The 12381-nt window shown below is 38.2% G+C and overlaps 1 protein-coding gene across 1 annotated transcript in view; it reads right to left on the reverse strand.

Annotated features, from left to right (window-relative positions):
• Positions 1–12381, reverse strand: part of STK32A (serine/threonine kinase 32A) — a 462487-nt gene that overhangs the window by 72654 nt on the left and 377452 nt on the right. The gene's annotated exons all lie outside the window — the stretch shown is intronic.

Raw genomic sequence — 12381 nt, forward strand, 5'->3', positions numbered from 1 at the left:
CAATAGAATGCGAGCTCAATCTGATTGGCTGATTGGATCAGCCAATCGGATTGATCTTGATTCTGATTGGCTGATTCCATCAGCCAATCAGAAAATTCCTACCTTAATTCCGATTGGCTGATAGAATCCTATCAGCCAATCGGAATTCGAGGGACGCCATCTTGGATGACGTCCCTTAAAGGAACCGTCATTCGTCGTCTAGTCGTCGGAAGAAGAGGATGGATCCGCGCTGGAGGTCTTCAAGATGGAGCCGGTCGTCATCGGATGGAAGAACATAGAAGATGCCGCTTGGAGAAGATGTTTGCCGGTCCGGATGTCCTCTTCTTGCCGGATAGGAGGAAGACTTTGGACCCTCTTCTGGACTTCTTCAGTGGATGTCTAGCCCCTGCTTGGGTTGGATGAAGATCTTGGAGCCAGGACGGATCGGTGAACCTGGCATGGTGAAGACAAGGTAGGAAGATCATCAGGGGCTTAGTGTTAGGTTTATTTAAGGGGGGTTTGGGTTAGATTAGGGGTATGTGGGTGGTGGGTTGTAATGTTGGGGGGGGGGTATTGTATGTTTTTTTTTACAGGCAAAAGAGCTGAAATTCTTGGGGCATGCCCCGCAAAGGGCCCTGTTCAGGGCTGGTAAGGTAAAAGAGCTTGTAACTTTTTAAATTTAGAATAGGGTAAGGAATTTTTTATTTTGGGGGTCTTTGTTATTTTATTAGGGGGCTTAGAGTAGGTGTAATTAGTTTAAAATTGTTGTAATATTTTTCTTATGTTTGTAAATATTTTTTTATTTTCTGTAACTTAGTTCTTTTTTATTTTTTGTACTTTAGATAATTTATTTAATTGTATTTATTTGTAGCAATTGTGTTTAATTAATTTATTGATAGTGTAGTGTTAGGTTAATTGTAGGTAATTGTAGGTAGTTTATTTAATTATTTTATTGATAGGGTAGTGTTAGGTTTAATTATATCTTAGGTTAGGATTTATTTTACAGGTAAATTTGTAATTATTTTAACTAGGTAACTATTAAATAGTTCTTAACTATTTAATAGCTATTGTACCTGGTTAAAATAAATACAAAGTTACCTGTAAAATAAATATTAATCCTAAAATAGCTATAATATAAATGTAATTTATATTGTAGCTATATTATGATTTATTTTACAGGTAAGTATTTAGCTTTAAATAGGAATCATTTATTTAATAAGAGTTAATTTATTTCGTTAGATAAAAATTATATTTAACTTAGGGGGGTGTTAGTGTTAGGGTTAGACTTAGCTTTAGGGGTTAATACATTTATTAGAATAGCGGTGAGCTCCGGTCGGCAGATTAGGGGTTAATAATTGAAGGTAGGTGTCGGCGATGTTAGGGAGGGCAGATTAGGGGTTAATACTATTTATGATAGGGTTAGTGAGGTGGATTAGGGGTTAATAACTTTATTATAGTAGCGCTCAGGTCCGCTCGGCAGATTAGGGGTTAATAAGTGTAGGCAGGTGTCGGCGACGTTGTGGGGGGCAGATTAGGGGTTAATAAATATAACATAGGGGTCGGCGATGTTAGGGGCAGAAGATTAGGGGTACATAGGGATAACGTAGGTGGCGGCGATTTGCGGTCGGAAGATTAGGGGTTAATTATTTTAAGTAGCTTGCGGCGACGTTGTGGGGGGCAAGTTAGGGGTTAATAGATATAATACAGGGGTCGGCGGTGTTAGGGGCAGCAGATTAGGGGTACATAAGTATAACGTAGGTGGCGGTCGGCAGATTAGGGGTTAAAATTTTTAATCGAGTGGCGGCGATGTGGGGGGACCTCGGTTTAGGGGTACATAGGTAGTTTATGGGTGTTAGTGTACTTTAGGGTACAGTAGTTAAGAGCTTTATAAACCGGCGTTAGCCAGAAAGCTCTTAACTCCTGCTATTTTCAGGCGGCTGGAATCTTGTCGTTAGAGCTCTAACGCTCACTGCAGAAACGACTCTAAATACCGGCGTTAGGAAGATCCCATTGAAAAGATAGGCTACGCAAATGGCGTAGGGGGATCTGCGGTATGGAAAAGTCGCGGCTGTAAAGTGAGCGTTAGACCCTTTAATCACTGACTCTAAATACCAGCGGTAGCCCAAAACCAGCGTTAGGAGCCTCTAACGCTGGTTTTGACGGCTACCGCCGAACTCTAAATCTAGCCGATAGAGATAGTAGGGATACGCAAAGACTCCGGCGTGCGTTAAATAATGCAACTCATTTATTGATTAGTTAATAGGATGTAAGAATTTGCCATATATGCATTAAGTATAACATTTGACTAATTGTACAGTAAAATGATTTGTATTAAAAAGGACCATTTACATCATTCACTTACTTAGGGCTAGATTACATGTGAGGCACTAACTGTTGCGCACGAGTGATATCGTATATCTCTTATATTATAAGAAATATCTCTTATATTATAAGTTGAAAGTATATAAGTTGAAAGTAAATGCGAACACAACAGTGCAATCTCAATTTATGTTGGTTAGCGTGACTAAAAAAAAGGGTAGTGCGTTAAAAAAGTTGCACTAAACACAACACACATACATTAAAATATACAAGTACACTCATATAAACACTATCTGATAAAAATCACATAAATATTTATTTATTTTGTATAAGAGTTAAAAGGTATATGGTATATGACAAGGCGTTTGACTGTATATAAACAAAATTCATGGATATGATTGCTAGTATTAAATGGGTCACATTTTAATGGGGTTATTTAAGCTTAACTGGAGCTTTTTGTAAGTATTTTAGATTTGTATAGGTTGAACTCGATGGACTTCAGTCTTTTTTCAACCTTATCTACTATGTTACTATGTTACTGCAAATGGCTTTATTGTGTATATATACAGGGAGTGCAGAATTATTAGGCAAGTTGTATTTTTGAGGATTAATTTTATTATTGAACAACAACCATGTTCTCAATGAACCCAAAAAACTCATTAATATCAAAGCTGAATAGTTTTGGAAGTAGTTTTTAGTTTGTTTTTAGTTATAGCTATTTTAGGGGGATATCTGTGTGTGCAGGTGACTATTACTGTGCATAATTATTAGGCAACTTAACAAAAAACAAATATATACCCATTTCAATTATTTATTTTTACCAGTGAAACCAATATAACATCTCAACATTCACAAATATACATTTCTGACATTCAAAAACAAAACAAAAACAAATCAGTGACCAATATAGCCGCCTTTCTTTGCAAGGACACTCAAAAGCCTGCCATCCATGGATTCTGTCAGTATTTTGATCTGTTCACCATCAACATTGCATGCAGCAGCAACCACAGCCTCCCAGACACTGTTCAAAGAGGTGTACTGTTTTCCCTCCTTGTAAATCTCACATTTGATGATGGACCACAGGTTCTCAATGGGGTTCAGATCAGGTGAACAAGGAGGCCATGTCATTAGATTTTCTTCTTTTATACCCTTTCTTGCCAGCCACGCTGTGGAGTACTTGGACGCGTGTGATGGAGCATTGTCCTGCATGAAAATCATGTTTTTCTTGAAGGATGCAGACTTCTTCCTGTACCACTGCTTGAAGAAGGTGTCTTCCAGAAACTGTCAGTAGGACTGGGAGTTGAGCTTGACTCCATCCTCAACCCGAAAAGGCCCCACAAGCTCATCTTTGATGATACCAGCCCAAACCAGTACTCCACCTCCACCTTGCTGGCGTCTGAGTCGGACTGGAGCTCTCTGCCCTTTACCAATCCAGCCACGGGCCCATCCATCTGGCCCATCAAGACTCACTCTCATTTCATCAGTCCATAAAACCTTAGAAAAATCAGTCTTGAGATATTTCTTGGCCCAGTCTTGATGTTTCAGCTTGTGTTTCTTGTTCAGTGGTGGTCGTCTTTCAGCCTTTCTTACCTTGGCCATGTCTCTGAGTATTGCACACCTTGTGCTTTTGGGCACTCCAGTGATGTTGCAGCTCTGAAATATGGCCAAACTGGTGGCAAGTGGCATCTTGGCAGCTGCACGCTTGACTTTTCTCAGTTCATGGGCAGTTATTTTGCGCCTTGGTTTTTCCACACGCTTCTTGTGACCCTGTGGACTATTTTGAATGAAACGCTTGATTGTTCGATGATCACGCTTCAGAAGCTTTGCAATTTTAAGAGTGCTGCATCCCTCTGCAAGATATCTCACTATTTTTGACTTTTCTGAGCCTGTCAAGTCCTTCTTTTGACCCATTTTGCCAAAGGAAAGGAAGTTGCCTAATAATTATGCACACCTGATATAGGGTGTTGATGTCATTAGACCACACCCCTTCTCATTACAGAGATGCACATCACCTAATATGCTTAATTGGTAGTAGGCTTTCGAGCCTATACAGTTTGGAGTAAGACAACATGCATAAAGAGGATGATGTGGTCAAAATACTCATTTGCCTAATAATTCTGCACTCCCTGTACATACATTTACATGTCTACAAATGTTTATGCATATTTATATGTATAATCAGGAGGAGCACACGTACATATTCAATCAGAACTACTATATATGCCCTGCTTATGAACAGAAATGCATTACACCTGGGTGTGTCACTTTAAAAGGACATTAAAGCTCTCTTGTTTTGTGTAAATAATAGGCTTGTACTATGATCCACAGGAAACCAGAGTCTGTACCATACAAATGCTGCAGATCAAATAACTGGTTTACGCAATTTGCAGAAGTTTGAAACCCTATGTTACATATTTTGAATTTTGGCCTGTCTAGGGAGAGGGAGACAAAGTACAAATTTTACAAAAAATCAGTTAGGTCTATCTACTGTTTAACTACTTTGCAAGGTTTAGTAAAAATGATAATTCATTTAGAAATAACAGCGCTAGAAGAAAGCTTTTCACACTCGTTGTGTGTTAACCTGCCGAGTGCAAAAAGCCAAACTTACAATATCACATGCGCTTTCACGTATTCTCCCATAGAAGTCAATGGGACACCCAACTCGTGCGCAAACCGATCACATATCAATCGATCAAGAGCGCTAACCCGAAATTAAAATATTAATATTTAACATTCCAATGTTCTTCACATAGAATATGATTTATTTATCTGATGGTATTTTGGTACAATATATAGCTATAGCTATACCTATATACAGTATATATATATATATATATATATACACACATATATATATAGGATAATGTGGAGATAGAGACAGCACTCACCAGATTTGTTCAATCATAAAACATCACTTTTATTTCAGACCATTAAATGTCCATTGTATCCAGATGTTTTGGTGTCCCAACTGACACCCTTCACAATGGTTCAACAAACAGAAACAGCGTTTCAGTGCCTTAGCATACTGAGCTATCTGTCATTTGTTAAATATCTATTTAAACATAATTAGTTCTGCTATATGCAGAACAATGGAATGTAAAATATTAATATTTTCATGTGGGGTTAGCGCACATGAGAACGTGTTCGGGTTTGCACACGAGTTGGCTGTTAGGTCTTTCTTCACTTTTTTTCCTCCATTGACTTCTGATATTGTAAGTTCTTCTTTTTGTGCTCAGCGGGTCTGTAAAGACATATGTACACACATAATTACATAAATACATACACACACATATATATACACATACATATACATCTTTAGACATGTATATGTATGTATGTCTATGTTTAAGAACTTTGCTTTATAGCTTTTTTGTGCAATATTATTTTTGGAATAATTTTTATTAGATGGTGTTATTATGAGTGTAACTGTATTTTTTTGCAGACCAGAGCTCTGAGGACGCTGTAATCATTAGGCGTAAATCACGTTTGTGCTCAAAACGCGATGCTCACAAACACCCGCGATAAACCCCTGTTAGCACTCCACTCGTAATCTGGCCCAAAATGTTTTAACACAACACTGAATTTAGATTTTTACACTAGAATGTCCTCTTAAAACCAAAAATTATATCTAATTTTAATAAAAGTATATGAAATCATCATAAAGTCAAGGACTAACACCCAATAAATACATTGCAGATAGGCTTTTATAAATTATATTGCACAACCTCCTGGTATTTTACTTAAAAGGATATCACCTAGAGTACGAGTTTAGGCTTAAAATGCAGCATTGGCCTGTCCCAATGCTGCTTTTTAACGCCCGCTGGTATTACAAGTCTTGCAGGTACAGGTGTACTCACTTTTTTGGCCAGACTTGGAAATACCGCAAATCCACTTACGTAAATTGCGTATCCTCTTTTTTCAATGGGACTTGCATAGCGCCGGTATTACGAGTCTGCCAAAAAGTGAGCGGTAGACCCTCTCCTGTCAAGACTGGTACCACATTTTAAAGTCAGTAGTTAAGAGTTTTACACTACAACGTTGTAGCATAAAACTCTTAACTAATGTGCTAAAAAGTACACTAACACCCATAAACTACTTATTAACCCTTAAACCAAGGCCCTTCCACATCAAATAAACACTAAAATAAAATTTTTAACCCCTAATCTGCTGAACCGTACATTGCCGCTACTATAATAAATATATTAACCCCTAAACCGCCGCACTCCCGCCTCGCAAACATTAGTGAAATATTATTAACCCCTAATCTGCCATCCCCAACGTCGCCGCCACTATACTAAAGTTATTAACCCCTAAATCTAATTCTAACCCTAACCTCCCTAACTTAAATATAATTTTAATAAATCTAAAAAAAAATACTATAATTAACTAAATTATTCCTATTTAAAACTAAATACTTACCTGTAAAATAAACCCTAAGCTAGCTACAATATAACTGATAGTTACATTGTAGCTATCTTAGGGTTTATTTTTATTTTACAGGCAAGTTTGTATTTATTTTAACTAGGTAGAATAGTTATTAAATAGTTATTAACTATTTAATAACTACCTAGCTAAAATAAATACAAATTTACCTGTAAAATAAAACCTAACCTAAGGTACACTAACACCTAACACTACACTATTATTAAATTAATTCCCTAAACTAAATACAATTAAATACAATTAAATAAAATTAGCTAGAGTACAAAACCCCCCCCCACTAAATTACAGAAAATAATAAACAAATTACAAGATTTTTAAACTAATCACATTTAATCTAATCCCCCTAACAAAATTAAACCCCCCTCAAAATAAAAAAGCTCTACCCTAAATTACAAATAGCCCTTAAAAGGGCCTTTTGCGGGGCATTGCCCCAAAGTAATCAGCTCTTTTACCTGTAAAAAAAATTACAAATCCCCCCAACATTAAAACTCACCACCCACACAACCAACCCTACTCTAAAACCCACCGAATACCCCCTTAAAAAAACCTAACACTAACCCCTTGAAGATCACCTTACCGGGAGAAGTCTTCATCCAACCGGGCCAAAGTCCTCAACGAATCCGGTAGAAGTGGTCCTCCAGACGGGCAGAAGTCTTCATCCAGAAGGCATCTTCTATCTTCATCTATCCGGCGTGGAGCGGGTCCATCTTCAAGACATCCGACACGGAGTCCTTTAAGTGATGTCATCCAAGATGGTGTCCCTTAGATTCCGATTGGCTGACAGAATTCTATCAGCCAATCGGAATTCAGGTAGGAAAAATCCTATTGGCTGATGCAATCAGCCAATAGGACTGAACTTCATTCCTATTAGCTGATCTAATCAGCCAATAGGATTGAGCTGGCATTCTATTGGCTGTTCCAATCAGCCAATACAATGCCAGCTCAATCCTATTGGCTGATTGCATCAGCCAATAGGATTTTTTCTACCTTAATTCCGATTGGCTGATAGAATTCTATAAGCCAATCGGAATTGAAGGGACGCCATCTTGGATGACGTCACTTAAAGGTACTTTCATTTTTCAGTCGCCGTGGAAAGAAGAAGATGCTCGGCGTCGGATGTCTTGAAGATGGATCCGCTCCACGCCGGATGGATGAACATAGAAGATGCCGTCCGGATGAAGACTTCTGCCTGTCTGGAGGACCACTTCTGCCGGATTTGTTGAGGACTTTGGCCCGGTTGGATGAAGACTTCTCCCGGTAAGGTGATCTTCAAGGGGTTAGTGTTTTTTTAAGGGGGTATTGGGTGTGTTTTAGAGCAGGTTTGGTTGTGTGGGTGGTGGGTTTTAATGTTGGGGGGGTTTGTAATTTTTTTACAGGTAAAAGAGCTAATTACTTTGGGGCAATGCCCCGCAAAAGGCCATTTTAAGGGCTATTTGTAATTTATTGTAGGGTAGGGCTTTTTTTTATTTTGGGGGGGCTTTTTTATTTTGTTAGGGGGATTAGATTAGGTGTAATTAGTTTAAAAATCTTGTAATTTGTTTATTATTTTCTGTAATTTTGTGGGTTATTTTGTACTTTAGCTAATTTTATTTAATTGTATTTAATTGTATTTAATTTAGGGAATTAATTTAATTATAGTGTAGTGTTAGGTGTAATTGTAACTTAGGTTAGGTTTTATTTTACAGGTACTTTTGTATTTATTTTAGCTAGGTAGTTTATTACATAGTTAATAACAATTTAGTAACTATTCTACCTAGTTCAAATACATACAAACTTGCCTGTAAAATAAAAATAAACCCTAAACTAGATACAATGTAATTATTAGTTATATTGTAGCTAGCTTAGGGTTTATTTTATAGGTATTTCGTTTTAAATAGGAATAATTAACGCCTAGATTACGAGTTCTGCATTAGCCTTAAAAAGCAGCGTTAAGGGGTCCTCTACCTCCAAGACTCCTACCGCATAAAAAAATCAGTAGTTAAGAGTTTTATGGGCTAACACCGGAACATAAAGCTCTCCTAATCTGCCGACCGGACATCGCGCCACTATAATAAATGTATTAACCCCTAAACCGCCGCACTCCCGCCTCGCAAACACTATAATAAATATTTTTAACCCCTACCCCTAATATTTCTAAACGCCACCTACTTAGAATTATTAACCCCTAATCTGCCGCCCCAACGTCGCCGCTACTATAATAAAGTTATTAACCCCTAAACCTAAGTCTAACCCTAACACCCCCTAACTTAAATCTATTTTTAATAAATGTAAATAAAATTTCTAAAATTAAATAAATTAATCCTATTTAAAACTAAATACTTACCTATAAAATAAACACAAATATAGCTACAATATAACTAATATTTACATGGTAGCTATTTTAGGATTTATATTTATTTTACAGGCAACTTTGTATTTATTTTAACTAGGTACAATAACTATTTAATAGCTACCTAGTTAAAATAATTACAAAATTACCTGTAAAATAAATCCTAAACTAAGTTACAAATACACCTAACACTACACTATCAATAAATTAATTAAATAAATTAACTACAATTATCTAACATAAAATACAATTAAATAAACTAAACTATATTAAAAAAACAAACACTAAATTACAAAAAATTTAAAAAATATTACAAGAATTTTAAACTAATAACACCTAATCTAAGCCCCCTAATAAAATAAAAAAGCCCCCCAAAATAATAAAATTTCCTATCCTAAACTAAATTACAAAGTAATCAGCTCTTTTACCAGCCCTTAAAAGGGCTTTTTGCGGGGCATTGCCCCAAAGTTATCAGCTCTTTTACCTGTAAAAAAACAAATACAATCCCCTCCAACATTACAACCCACCACCCACACACCCCTACTCTAAAACCCACCCGATCCCCCCTTAAAAATACCTAACACTACCCCCCTGAAGATCACCCTACCTTGAGCCGTGTTCATCCAGCCGGGCACCGATGGGCCAGAAGAGGACATCCGGACCGGCAGAAGTCTTCATCCTATCCGGGCAGAAGAGGACATCCGGACCGGCAGACATCTTCATCCAGGCGGCATCTTCTATCTTCATCCTTCCGGAGCGGAGCGGAGCCATCTTCTATCCAGCCGACGCGGAGCCATCCTCTTCTTCCGATGTCCTAACGCAGAATGAAGGTTCCTTTAAATGACGTCATCCAAGAGGGGGTCCCTCGAATTCCGATTGGCTGATAGGATTCTATCAGCCAATCGGAATTAAGGTAGGAAAAATCTGATTGGTTGATTTAATCAGCCAATCGGATTGAAGTTCAATCCGATTGGCTGATTGGATCAGCCAATAGAATTGACCTCGCATTCTATTGGCTCATCCAATCAGCCAATCAGATTGAACTTCAATCCGATTGGCTGATTAAATCAACCAATCAGATTTTTCCTACCTTAATTCCAATTGGCTGATAGAATCCTATCAGCCAATCGGAATTCGAGGGACGCCATCTTGGATGACGTCATTTAAAGGAACCTTCATTATGCGTTAGAACATCGGAAGAAGAGGATGGCTCCGCATCGGCTGGATAGAAGATGGCTCCGCTCCGGAAGGATGAAGATAGAAGATGCCGCCTGGATGAAGATGTCTGCCGGTCCGGGTGTCCTCTTCTGCCCGGATAGGATGAAGACTTCTGCCGGTCCGGATGTCCTCTTCTGGCCCATCAGTGCCTGGCTGGGTGAACACGGCTCAAGGTAGGGTGATCTTCAGGGGGGTAGTGTTAGGTTTTTTTAAGGGGGGATCGGGTGGGTTTTAGAGTAGGGGTGTGTGGGTGGTGGGTTTTAATGTTGGGGGGTCTTGTATTTTTTTTATTTTTACAGGTAAAAGAGCTGATTACTTTGGGGCAATGCCCCGCAAAAAGCCCTGTACTATAGTTTAGTTTATTTAATTGTATTTTAGTTTAGATCATTGTAGGTAATTTATTTAATTGATAGTGTAGTGTTAGGTGTATTTGTAACTTAGGTTAGGATTTATTTTACAGGTAATTTTGTAATTATTTTAACTAGGTAGCTATTCAATAGTTATTAACTATTTAATAGCTATTCTACCTAGTTAAAATAAATACGAAGTTGCCTGTAAAATAAATATAAATCCTAAAATAGCTAAAATGTAACTATTAGTTATATTGTAGCTATATTAGTGTTTATTTTATAGGTAAGTATTTAGTTTTAAATAGGATTAATTTATTTAATTATAGTAATTTTATTTCGTTTTATTTAAATTATATTTAAGTTAGGGGGTGTTAGGGTTAGACTTAGGTTTAGGGGTTAATAACTTTATTATAGTAGGGGCGACGTTGGGGGCGGGAGATTAGGGGTTAATAATTGTAGGTAGGTGGCGGCGACGTTGGGGGGGCAGATTAGGGGTTAATAAAATGTATTATATAGTGTTTGTGAGGCGGGAGTGCAGCGGTTTAGGGGTTAATACATTTATTATAGTGGCGGCGATGTCTGGTCGGCAGATTAGGGGTTAATAATTTTAGGTAGGTGGCAGCAACATTGGGGGCGGAAGATTAGGGGTTAATAAATATAATGTAGGTTGCGGTGATGTTGGGGGCAGCAGATTAGGGGTTCATAGGGATAATGTAGGTGGCGGCGGTGTCCGGAGCGGCAGATTAGGGGTTAATAAGTGTAAGGTTAGGGGTGTTTAGACTCGGGGTTCATGTTAGGGTGTTAAAGTGTTTCCCCTAGGAAACAATGGGGCTGCGTTAGGAGCTGAACGCTGCTTTTTTGCAGGTGTTAGGTTTTTTTTCAGCTGAATCTGCCCCATTGTTTCCTATGGGGAAATCGTGCACTAGCACATTTTTCCAGTTTACCGCTACCGTAAGCAACGCTGGTATTGAGGTGAGAAGTGGAGCTAAATTTTGCTCAACGCTCACTTTTCTGAGGCTAACGCAGCCATTCAGAAAACTCATAATACCAGCGTTGTTTAAAGTGAGCGCTTGAAAAAAAAGAAGCGTTAGCCCCGCAAGTTTTTACCAACAAAACTCGTAATCTAGGCGTTAGTTAATTATAGTAATTTTATTTAGATTTATTTAAATTATATTTAAGTTAGGGGGGGTTAGGGTTAGACTTAGGTTTAGGGGTTAATATGTTTATTATAGTGGCGGCGACGTTGGGGGTGGCAGATTAGGGGTTAATAAGTGTAGGTAGGTTGCGTTGACATTTGGGGGCAGCAGATTAGGGGTTAATAAATATAATGTAGGTGTCGGCGATGTTGGGGGCAGCAGATTAGGGGTTCATAAGCATAATGTAGGTGGCGGCGGTGTTTCCGGAGCGGTAGATTAGGGGTTAATAATATAATGCAGGTGTCATTAATGTCGGGGGCAGCAGATTAGGGGTTAATAAGTGTAAGATTAGGGGTGTTTAGACTCGGGGTTCATGTTAGGGCGTTAGGTGTAGACATAAATTTTATTTCCCCATAGGAATCAATGGGGCTGTGTTTGTGAGTTTTACATTGCTTTTTTGCAGGTGTTAGACTTTTTTTCAGCCGGCTCTCCCCGTTGATTCGTATGGGGAAATCGTGCACGAGCACGTTTCACCAGCTCACCGCTGACTTAAGCAGTGCTGGTATTGGAGTGCGGTAATGAGCAAAATTTTGCTCAACGCTCACTT

The sequence above is a fragment of the Bombina bombina genome, chromosome 6, assembly GCF_027579735.1.
Source record: "Bombina bombina isolate aBomBom1 chromosome 6, aBomBom1.pri, whole genome shotgun sequence".
NCBI lineage: Eukaryota > Metazoa > Chordata > Amphibia > Anura > Bombinatoridae > Bombina > Bombina bombina.